The sequence below is a fragment of the Rousettus aegyptiacus genome, unplaced genomic scaffold (genome assembly GCF_014176215.1).
Source record: "Rousettus aegyptiacus isolate mRouAeg1 unplaced genomic scaffold, mRouAeg1.p scaffold_m13_p_14, whole genome shotgun sequence".
Classification (NCBI taxonomy): domain Eukaryota; kingdom Metazoa; phylum Chordata; class Mammalia; order Chiroptera; family Pteropodidae; genus Rousettus; species Rousettus aegyptiacus.
The window spans coordinates 31,355,216-31,367,347 of record NW_023416289.1 but is presented as its reverse complement, the minus strand read 5'-3'; the positions used below and the strand labels follow the sequence as shown (position 1 = coordinate 31,367,347).

Below are 12,132 nucleotides of genomic sequence, written 5' to 3'. Positions count from 1 at the left end.
AATGACTGATATGATTAATTTTTTTTGACTATTTGCTCAATAAGCTTACAACAAGTGGGGGAACAGCAAAAAATATAAAGTAAGATAACAGTATACCTACGAGTCAAAACCACCTTTTAAATTATTTTTGTTACAGAAATTACATGTTTATTGAAACAATAATATAATGTAGAAATGTATAGATTAAAAAGCGAAAGTTCGTCATTCTTCCTGCCTCTATCCCAATTCTTATTCCCCAAGGGTAATCGCTGAACTAATTTGGTTTCTTTTTGTGCATGTTTGCACATGTGTGTTTTCAATTTTTAAAATGAGAACATGCTGTTCTGAAACTTCTTTATTTTCAATTAGCAATATGTCCTGGACATATATATATATCATTGTGTATATATCAGTCTTATTTCTTTTAACAACTTTACAGTGGTGCGGTAAAGATATTATAACTTACTAGAACATTTATTGATGGATATTAACATTATTCTCAATATTTTGCTTTTAGAAACAATGCTGCAGTGAATATCCTTGAACGTATGTATGCTATGTTCTATGTGTCTATGTGTGTGTCTGCGTGTGTGTGTGTGTGGTGTGTGTGTGTGTGTGTGTGTGTGTGTGTGTATAATCATATGCCTCTGTAGAATAGTGTCTAGAAGCACAAAGTGTGGATCAGAGAAGACATATTTTACATTTGGGTACGTAATAGCAAAGTTTCCCTGTAAAATTCATGATATCTTTTTAGTTACACTAATTGTTTGTTATAATGAAACTATCTTGGGTAACTGAATGACAAGAAAGGGCTGCAGATTCTTTTGTTGTTTTAGAAGTTATGGTCTAGACAAGGATCAATAAACTATGGCTTTTGGGTCAAGTGTTGCCTATAGCCTGTTTTTGCCAAATGGGGCCTGCAGCCTGTTTTTGTATGGCTCATGAGCTAAGAATGATTTTTACATTTTTAGGGGTTTGTAAAAAAATCAAAGAAGAGTATGCAACAGAGACTGTGGTCTACAAAGCCTGACTATTTACTGTATGGCCCATCATGGGAAAAGTTTACTGACCACTGGCCTAGAACATCTTCTTTAAGTTTTAATGTGCATTTGAATCTTGAGAAACTAGATTCAGTAATCTAGAGTGGGTTTTAGATTCTATATTTCTAACAAGGTCCCATGTGATACTATTGATGGTGGTCCCTGGACCATACGTTGGGTAACAAGTGTCTGTTTTGCACTATCAATAGCACTTGAAATGTGGCTAGTGCAACTGAGGAGCCGAATGTTAAATTTTATTTCATTGTAACAAACTGATATTTAAATTTTAAAACTACTACTTAATTCAGTGATTGGAAAACTTTTAAATGGTATGTGAATTTGTTTTTTAACTGTCAATTTTATACAATTTAAACACAGATCAAGTATTTCCCATAAAAATTTAATGTTCAAATTGAGATGCATTCTAAGTGTGAAATGCAGCTTTTAAATACTTTGCACAAAAGACTGTAAAATTATGCAATATAGACACATGCCAAATAATTATATTGTACACCTTAAACTTATACAATGTTTTATGTCGATTATCCCTCAATAAAACTGAGGGGAAAAGACTGTAAAATTGCTCAGTAATAACTTTTATATGATTACATGTTGAGATATTTTTATATATTGGTTAAATTAAAGTTAATTAATTTTAATAGCTTCTTTTTGCTTTTTAAATGCAGCTATCAAAAATTTTAAATTACATATGTGGTTGATGTTCTATTTCTCTAGAACAGCACTGGTCTAGAGGGACGTGGGTCCGTATTTCTAAATGCATTCAATCCCCAGAGGAACCAAGTTTTATCAGGCAAGTTGTGGATGGCACAATGGAAGAAGTTAGCTCATGGAAAATGTTGTAAAGAATAAAATACTTTCTTGATGACATTTATCCGTTTGTCTAGAGATTCTCAGGTGGATAAGGAACATGTGCCCCAACCCCTCAGAATCCATTTTTCTCTCCAATGGTATAGTATTCTCACACTTCATGGAACTAACACCATAATGCTGTGCATTTTCATGGAGTCTGCTTTGTATGACGGGTGAATTCTAGGTCATCCTGGACATACAAAGCATAGCAAATATTGAATAAAGAATTAGAGTGAGTTTAGGTGCTTTCCCTAAAACCAGGAGAATACAACAAATGTTCCCTAAGAATGTTGGCAACCAGAAGATTAAAAAAAAAAAAACTTTGAAAATGAATATCTATAAGCAAAAAAAAGAAAAAGAAAAAAGAAAAGAAATGACAGAATAAGATTCTGAGGAAGAGATGCTACCAACAAACTAAAATCTTCTTTGGGACAATCTCAATTTTAATTGATGGAGTAAATGTATGAACATCATTGGAAGTGTGTGTTTAATCCAGTCCATAAATGTTTGACTTAAAGACCATTTAAGTTCCGAAACCTCAAGAACTCAAATCAAATGCACTGATGACATGGAAAAAGGAAAATGGAAATTTGTTATAGTTATTCTACTAATTCAGCTTTTTCTACCATTTTACCAAAACATCTATTTACACATATTCTTTTTTTTTTTTTTTTTAGAAAAAATTCATGGAGCTCAAAGCAATAGTTTTCTTGAAAAGAGAAGAATCTTTCACTTTCTGATACAACTTTTCCTTACTAAGTATTCATATTAGGGTTTGGTCTTTGAACAGAGTCTCTCTTAAATTGTAAAAGAAACCCATTTTCATGAGTAACACTAACTAAAGAACAGTTAAACATGAAGACAGCAAGCTTTGATATTATACATAAGTTAACAGGAAAATGTAACTTGATTTACCAAAAGAAAGTTATTTGCATATGGAGTCCAAACATTTATGAATTACATAAGATGAAGTAAACTAAACTTGGGGTGATGGATTGGGTAGAGTCTTACTCTTCTAGACACTGTCCATTTGCCAAAAGGTCTAGGTAAACAGGCCACACAGGTGGACATGAGTGTGATAGTATTTTAGAGATTACAAAATTAAAGCCATATCTGCAGTTGCATAAGACAAATTAAGTTCACAAGACACTGAGAAGTGCAGCCAAGGAGAAGTACTAGTGGGTCTTTAGGGTGGACTCTGCTCATGCTTGTAATCTTCATTTATTCTTCGATGATAGTACAAGATTATTCTTTGGGAACTAGCCTGGCCTGGCCAAATTAGGGTCATAGTGATTGGCTGAACATGCACTTGGGCACATGATCCGGGCTACAGCAAGCATGTTCTCTCTTGGGAATTTGAGTGGTGACAGGAGTGACAAGGACAGAGAATGGTGGGAACTGATTCATCTTAACAGCAGCAGCATCCTAAATAGATTGTCAAATAGTTCCTTTTCTCTGGAGCCCTAGAATTGCCCAGGTTTCTGTCTCTGACAAGGTTGTTCTGTTTTTTTCTCGGATTCTATAAACTTCTCCAAGTCCTTTAATAGATTATTTGGTTTAAATTAATCAGACTCAGTTTCTGTTGCTTGTAAACAAAGACCCTGATGCATTCTGGATTTACACAGTGGGAAAATGCATTAATAGGTAATTTGGCCCATCTCTAGATTATTATTATTATTGGCAGAGTCAGATATAAATGATCTTGGAAAGGCAAAATCTGGTATAGCTATGCAGAAATAGTGAATGCTGTAGCATCACCTATTAAGAAATAATGTACAGACTGAGAAATTCTTCCAAGAAGGTCTTCATTAGGTCAAATCTTAAATTCTTGATTTTTGAACTATACCTACTTAATCTATTGTCTCATTACAGACGTATTAAATGCTTATTAGAGAACAAAAGTGACAAAATATTGATGCAAAGTTGATAAATACATGAGCATTAATTATACTCGTTTCTCTACTTTTGTGAACTTTGAAAATTTCTGTAAGTTTTTCTTTTCTAATGCTTGTCTTGTGTATACAATGTGGCAATACTATGGGAAGTACAAGACAAGGTCTTTCCTTCAAGGAGTATATAAGATAAAAGAATGAAAATACAGAACTCTTGGTCCACGCAGAAAAGCTTTTGTGAGCACAGGTGCAGAACAAGCGTCCTTCAGATGTGGATGAAAATACAGGAGGAACTAATATTGCCATGAAGGAGTCAAATGAGCTCACAAATAAAAATCAGTGAATTCTGCAGGGTGGGTATCAGGGCTGCATGTCAGCCACTCACAAGACTCCTACATTAATGTGTATCAAAGGATATATTACTTTTGTTAAATCTGATTGAGTGTGGCTCAGCCAGCTGGGACGCCAAGCATGAGAGGACCAATGAAGGTAAATGAGTTTACCAAAATACCTCTGGGCAACAGGTGGTAGTACAGGGCAGGGGGAGGTGCTCTGAGTGTACATATAAGGAATCCAGTGATAAGCTGCTTGGGTTGGGGAATGAGACCTCTAAGAGATGTGCTCTGGCAAGAGTAGATGATAAATAACCTACCTTCTAAGGCACACGGGTCCCACTACCTGCAGGACCAGCATAGCCTAGTGTTAAGAGCAGGCACTGTTATCGAATGACCTAGATTTGGATCCTAATTCCTTCTTTTCTTTTTAAAAATTTTCACAAATGTTTTAATTGTGGCAAAATACACATAACATAAAATTTACCATTTTTAAGCGCACAGTTTAGTAGTGTTAAGTACATTCACATTATTGTGCAACCAATCTCCAGAATTTTTTTCATCTTGCAAAACTGAAACTCTATACACATTAAACAACTCCCCACCCCCTCCTCCTCCCAGCCTCTGGCAACCACCATTCTATTTTGTGTTTCCATAATTCTGACTACTCAAGATACCTCATATAAGTGAAATCATGCATCATTTGTCTTTTTGTGACTGGCCCATTTCACTTAGCATAATGTCCTCGAGGTTCATCCAGGTTATATAGCACGTGTCAGAATTTTTTCTTTCTTTATTCCATTGCATACCACATTTTGTTTATCCAGTTATGCATCAGTAGATACTTGGGACGCTTCTGCCTTTTGGCTGTTGCAAATAATGTTGCTATGAACATGGATGTGGAAATGTCTCTTCGAGACCCTGCTTTTGAGATCCCACCTATCCAAAAGTGGGATTGCTGAATCATATGATAATTCTATTTTTAAGTTTTTGAGGAACCACCATACTGTTTTTCACAGTAGCTGCACCATTTTACATTCCTATGTACAAGTGTTCCAACTTCCCCACATTCTTGACAATACTTGCTATTTTCCTTTTTAAAATTATTATAGTCATTCTAATAGGATGAGCTCGAATGTTGTAACATTCATGTCTGATTCAGAAAATGTGAAGCTGTATCCTGTGGCCAAGCGTACTGAAAATAGCCATAGCTAGTGGAACTGAAGAGGTCCCTGCAGGAGAAGGTCACAGAAAAGCTAGTACCAGAGAACCCAAAAGAGCCAGCGAGAGTCACGGCTGCCCAGATGAGGGAAGTACAGGAGAGCCACACCCAGAAAACTGTGCTTAGCTAGGGCTACTTTCTACCACAAGTATGTAGAGAAAAGGCTGGCAGAGTACAAAGAGGAACCAAAGTTATTAAAAGAATGGAGGAATTGGTCCATAACAAAGACGAAAGCTCCACGGGGTAGTTTGGGGCATCAGTGTCCACTGCGTACCAATATATGATGGTCCAAACCAGCAAGGGAATCGTTTTATTGAAGAAAAGATATGTGGTAAGTAGGGAAAATGTACTAACGATTTTGCAAAGACCTAAAAAAGAGAATCTGGGTTCGCTATTAGACAAAAAAAAATATTAAGATAAAACTGTACAAAATGAGGAATAGTTTCACCAGAAAGGGAGGAAGTACTATTTTTGGAATTCACTCTGCTGAAAGTAGTTTGTCTTATTGGAGGGAAAGTTCAATCTTTCTACAAATTGATCAAGTAACAGAAGAACGTTCAGTCTCTGCCTTCTTTAATTTTTTTTAACTTTGTCATTCAAAGTGAATATTTTCCTATTCCCAACTGATTTCAGAAAACTGTCAACATTCATAGTTAGCACATCTGAACTCAAACTCATACTCTTCCCACCCCACCTCTTTAAAAAATTCCCTAACACCCGTGGCTTTCCCTCCCAGGTGCATGGCCACTATCTGCCCCGCCTGCCCTTTCAAATACCCGCTCCTCCTCTTCACTTACCCAGTGGGTGGTTTCTTCTTCTGAATTGCTCTCTGAATCTGCCTCCTCTCTTCATTCCCTGCTGCCTCAGATCTGATCCTCTCCCCAGCCTTATCTATAGTGTGGCAGCAACTTCCTCACCCAAGAGACTCACCTCTAGTCTCCACCCTCACCCCTCAACTCCACACCCTTGTCCAACTCTTCAGAGCCCCACGACCACCCACCATCCACGACTCTAGAGCTGACTAAGCCCCAAACCCACTCACGACTCTTGGCTTCCCAAAGAGTAGTCTAAAAACCTTAAAATGACCATCAAGGAGAATTAAACTTCACCCCATAAACAATCCAGGGTTCGTCATTCATGCTTTTAAAAAGCTACGTTATTGGCAAGACAATAGCAAAATAGCAACAAAAAATGCAAGGCAAAAATTCCCCACGATTCCATCAGCTACTTCTATCGATATGTCTGGGTCTCCATGGTATCCTCTAGTCCTTGTCCATACGCTCTGTTCATGTTTACAGAGTTGCAGTAATATTGGCCGAATTTGGAATCCTTCTATTTTATAAACATGATATCATGAATAATTTTCCATTTTCTTACAGTCTTTTTCTAATCTCCCCCTCTGACTTTTGTCATTGCAAACACTGCTTAAATGCCACCTGGTGAGGTAATTTTATATCTATCTGCAAGATAGATTCTTCATCGTGTCATTTCTGAGTCAAGGGGAATATGTGCTTTAATTTCATTGCCAGATTATTTCCCCAAAGCTTTGCTGCAGTTCATATCTCTACCAACAAAGCACAAGAGTGCCTGGTTTCATGTGTTCTTACCAGCCACTCTCTCGATTTTGCCAATCTCCTTGTGTGTGTGTGTGTGTGTGTGTGTGTGTGTGTGTGTGTGAGAGAGAGAGAGAGAGAGAGAGAGAGAGAGAGATACCTCAGGTTCTTCACATGTTTATTGGCTCTTTGAATTGCTCTTCATGGGAAAAGTCTATTAAATCTCTTTTCTATTTTTTATTGGATTGTTTGTGTTTTTCTTCCCAAATTAAGAATTTTTGTGTATTGTGGAATTTAAACTGTCATCTGCCATGTGTTTGGCAAGTACTTTCCCATTATAGATCTCTCAGCCTCGCTTCAGTTCTGAGTCAGAAAACTAAACATCCTTTGTCACATCACAGGAGAATGCATCCAATTTCCTGCCTTGCGGGCACCTTGTCCCATTGTCCATCTCCTCCTCAACTGGTTATTTCCCTTCGAAATAGTTTGGCTTAAGTGTCTTCTCTGGTGTGAAATTCTAGAGTGAAAGCCGGAGTCCTGAGTGCATTGATGATGTGAGGGCTTGAGAATGGCATAAGACGTGATTTGAGAGATGAAGCAGGAGCTGAATTGTGGGGGGCCTTGTAGGATTTATTTGAAGTGCAAAGGGAAGGCATGAGCTGGATTGTATTTTTGAAAGGATGCCTGTAGCTGCTGGAAGGAAAAAGCATTGTAAGGGAGCAGGACCAGAAGCAAGGAGCTGGGTCAGGAGGGCATTGTTGTGGTCCAAGTAAGAGTCAGTGGTGGTTTGGGCTAGGGCACTGGCAGTGGATATGAGGTTGATACATTTGAGCCATAATGAAGGGTTAATACAGTCAAGAGATTAGACATGGAGCAGTGATAGAGAAGAGATTGACTCCTGGGATTCTAGCTTAGTAACTGGAAAGGAGGAGCAAATTGGGAGAGGAGGTCAGAGGGAAAACAAGATTCAGTTTTAGACTTGTCAACTTTGAGATACCTGTGAAACAACCAGATAGATAGGTGAGATGTTAGAAAATGAAGCTCAGACTTGATATGTGGGCTGGAGACACAAATGGAACTAAGCAGCAAATGGATGGTATTTAAAGCCATGGAAGAAAATGCGATCCCCCAGGAAAATTGCGTAAAGAGAATAAAGATGGCTGAGGCCTGAACCTGAGAGAAGAGAGCCAATAAAGGAGACTGAGAAAGAGCAGGTTGAGGCCAAGAGAAGAAAAGAGATTGAGGCCAAGGAGAGAGCATGAAATGCTGCCAAAAAGAAAGGCGAAGTGAGGACTGAGGCTATTGAACCTGGGAGCCCTGAAGGCACCTTATGAAGAGCCCTTTCAGGAACCTGCTTGGGGTGTAGGGAGTAGATGGGACTGAGTTAGAAAATTAATGAAAGGTGAGGAAGCGAGCTGGCATGTGGGGACAAATCCATGAAGAAACTGACAGATTAGCTATAAATAAAGAGTTGAGAAATAGAGAGGTGGGTGGAAAGGGTGTGGCTCAGAGAGAGAGGTGTTTTGCTTTCTTAAGTGAAGGATATTAGAACAGGGCTAAATGCTGGTGGGGCGGGGCCCTGGGGAGGTACAGGCAACGGGTCCAGAGCGTGAGGAAAGGGGCGGACCTGGAGCAGGAAGAGGATCATCTTTCTCGTCACAATAGGAGGGATGAAGGAGAAGATGGGTGCAGATGTAGGACTCCGGTAGATTAGGTGGTAGGCAGGCGAGGGGTGGGGTCCTGTCCGATAGGAGTAGAGTTGGGGTTTGGGGAAAGTTCACAGGCAGGAAGGAAAGAGAAGGGAAGAGAGATTAAGAGGGAAACATTTACAAAGTAGAAGACATAAAATGGTTCTTAGATTGCTAAGAAGAATGAAGAAAAAGCACATCTCGTGAAATTTCAGAATACCAAAAATAAAGAGAAAATCCTCAGTGAGAGAGAGAGCAATAGTCGGTGCTAGAAGACAATGGAATACCATATAGATAGTTCAGGAGAAAGTTTAATTTTTAACCCAGAACTATACCAAGTCAAACTAGCATTCGAACGGAAAGCACAAAATAAAGACATTTTCCATCATTCGAAGCCTCATAAAGTTTATCCTGCAGATGTCCTGATAATTTTACTAGAAGATGAATTCCAGCAAGTCAGAAAATGAATCCATAAGAAAGATATGTGATACGAAAAACAATGACAAACGAAGAAATAGGGCAGAGGGTGCACTTATAATTAAGTGTAGATAATTGCTGGCTGTTCTCTTTGCTGCATCTGCGACAAGAATGAAGACCATTCTCAGCAATCAGACTGTAAACGTTCCAGAAAATGTGGACATCACTCTGAAGGGACACACAGTTACTGTGAAGGGCCCCAGAGGCGCCCTGCGGAGGGCTACAATCACATCGATAGAGAACTCAGTTTCCCTGGAAAGAGAAAGAAGAGATTCCATGTTGACATATGGTGGGAAAATAGAAAGAAACTGGCTACTGCTCACACTGTGTGTAGTCATGTACAGAACAGATCAAGGGTGTTACGCTGGGCTTCCGGTACAAGATGAGGTCTGTGTATGCTCACTTCCCCATCAAGGTCGTTATTCAGGAGAATGGTTCTCTTGCTGAAATCCGAAACTTCTTGGGGGAAAGATATATCCTTGGGGTTCGGATGAAGTCAGGTGCTTCTTATTCAGTATCTTAAGCTCAGAAATATGAGTTAATTCTTGAAGAAAGTGACATTGAACTTGTATCAAATTCAGCTGCTTTGATTCAACAAGCCACAACAGTTAAAAACAAGGGTATCAGAAAATTTTTAGATGGTATCTATGTTTCTGAAAAGGGAACAGTTCAGCAGGCTGATGAATGTCTAAGTTGTCCAGCTACATAAACACCAAGATGTCAGATGACTCTTCGGACCTATCTGTGATATTTTAAAAATGCAATAAAAGTTGTATCGAAAAAAATTATAATTGCTGGCTATTTTTTTTAAAGCAGTCTAAAACTCAAGTTCAGATGATATAAATATGAGAGATGGTGGAGAAGAGAGGGAGGAGGGAAGTGAAAGCCCAGTAAGTTCTTCGTCTTGTTCAGGGAGTGAATACTGAAATGAGTACCAATTGCCTCTAGATATTGATAAAAATGAGTATTTAAAAAAGTAAGCATGATCCTAGAAGAATAGATGATGTATAAATTCTACATATTCTCATTCCCAGAAGGGAAAGAAAACCCTGCTAACTCAAAGAAAGTAAAAGATTAAAAAAAAACAAACAAAAACAAACAAACAAAAAATTCATTTAGAAATAGAAAACCCAAAAGAAAATATAAACTAAACTGTCCTAATATATCTCATTGAAGAAAATGGAAGAGTGAATTACTAGAAAAACATAATAAAATGTCTGAGCAAGGCTGTCTTCTCTTTTTTTATCTCAATCAGAAGGTGTCGAGGAATACTTCTAACACTATTTTTGTTAATAAATATACTAGTCACTTGACTGCATAAAAAATTACCACAGAATGCAGTGGCGTAAAACAACCATTTATTTTGAACATGGAGTCTATCTATGGAGGAGGGATCGGGGCAGAGTACAGTGGCCTGTCTTTGCTCCTGCTGTTTGGAGCCTCGGTTGGAAGACTGAAAACCTGGCTCACTTACAGGTCTGCCAGTTGGGGCTGGCTGTTGACTGGAGGCCTCCTTTCCTCTCCATGTGGCCTGGGCTTCCAGACAGACTGGTGGCTGGCTTCTGAGGGAAGCATCCCAACAGAAAAAGAGCCCAGTGGAACTCACCCAGCATCACTTCATTCTGTTTTTAGAGGTGAGTCACTAAGGCCAGCTCATAATCCAGAGGAGGAGAATTAGGCTTCACATTTTGTGAGAGAAGAGTCAAAGAATTTCCGGACATTTTTTAAAACCATTATAATAGTTTTATCTTTATGATAAAACTAAAAATGTGCTATATAAACAAAATGTTAAAATTTTGATTCTATAGCAAAACATGATAATATCCTAAAGAAAGATAATAGGCTTTTAAACAATATTAATCTTAATGATTTGTTATTAACCAACTCTGTTAAGTTTTGTAAGTTCCTTTCTTTCCAGCACTCACATCAGGTAATGCTATCAAAACTACAACCAAGAAAATCTAGCTGTTTGCTATTTATAAGAAACATGGACAAAACAGAATTAAAAAACAAAAAAAAAATTTAAAGGGATGTGAAAAAATATAGCAGACATTCTAAGAAAAATAACTTAGGGTGAAAATATTAGGGTATTTCAAATTCATTAATCTATTGGTAACCAGGAAAGGGGAGGTTAAAACAACAATGAGTTATCAAACAGGATTTAAAAGTATTAATGATGTTAATTGTTTGTATGGATGTAGGAAGGGTATATGCATTCATTAACAGTGAGTACGTGCAATTGTATAGCCATTTAAGATGACAGTTTGCAGTATCTGTCAAATTTTAAACCCCATACTCTCTGACCCAACAAATCCACTGGTAGATATTCAGCCCACATACATCCTTACTAATGCAATACTATGCGAATGCTATAAAGTATTTTTTAAAAGGAAGATTTATACATAATGATATGAAAAGATTTTCAAAACAAAGTGGAAAAAGCAAGCGGCAGACCAATATATACAGCATGAACCCTCTTACTTTTTCAATTACAGAACTAAATTACGTATCTACATCTTGTTTACATTCATACATATGCAAATACAAAGAAAAATGTGAAGAAATTGTTGATAACAGTGACTTCTTCTCAGGACAGCAGTTTGGGATAGGACAGTAGTTTAATCTTTTTTCCCTCTACACCCTGGTATATTTTGGATTTCTTAAAAGTAAAATATACCTATATTAGCTGTATAATTTTAAAATTAAAAATGAAATAAATTTTTTTCTTATTTTATAATTTTATTCGTAGCTGCTTAATTGAGATATAATTCCTGTACCTTACAAGTCACCCATTTAAAGTGTATAATTTAATGATTTTTAATAAATTCACAGAGTTGTACGATCATCATTACAATCAGTTTTAGAACATTTCTTCACTTTCAAAAAAAGCCACATACCCTTTAAAATCCCCCATTGCTAGTCAACCACTAATACACTTTCTGTCTCCATAGATTTCGCCTATTTTGGACACTTCATATAAATGGAATTATATAATATGTTGTCTTATAACTGGCTTCTTTCACTTAGCATGTTTTCATCTATATTGTAGCATGTATCAGTTGTCCATTTCTTTTTATGA

The 12,132-nt window shown here is 37.4% G+C and overlaps 1 pseudogene; it reads left to right on the top strand.

Moving 5' to 3' along the window:
- Positions 1-9,146: 9,146 nt before the first annotated feature.
- LOC107504188 lies at positions 9,147-9,762 on the top strand (annotated as a pseudogene).
- The last annotated feature ends 2,370 nt before the right edge of the window (positions 9,763-12,132 follow it).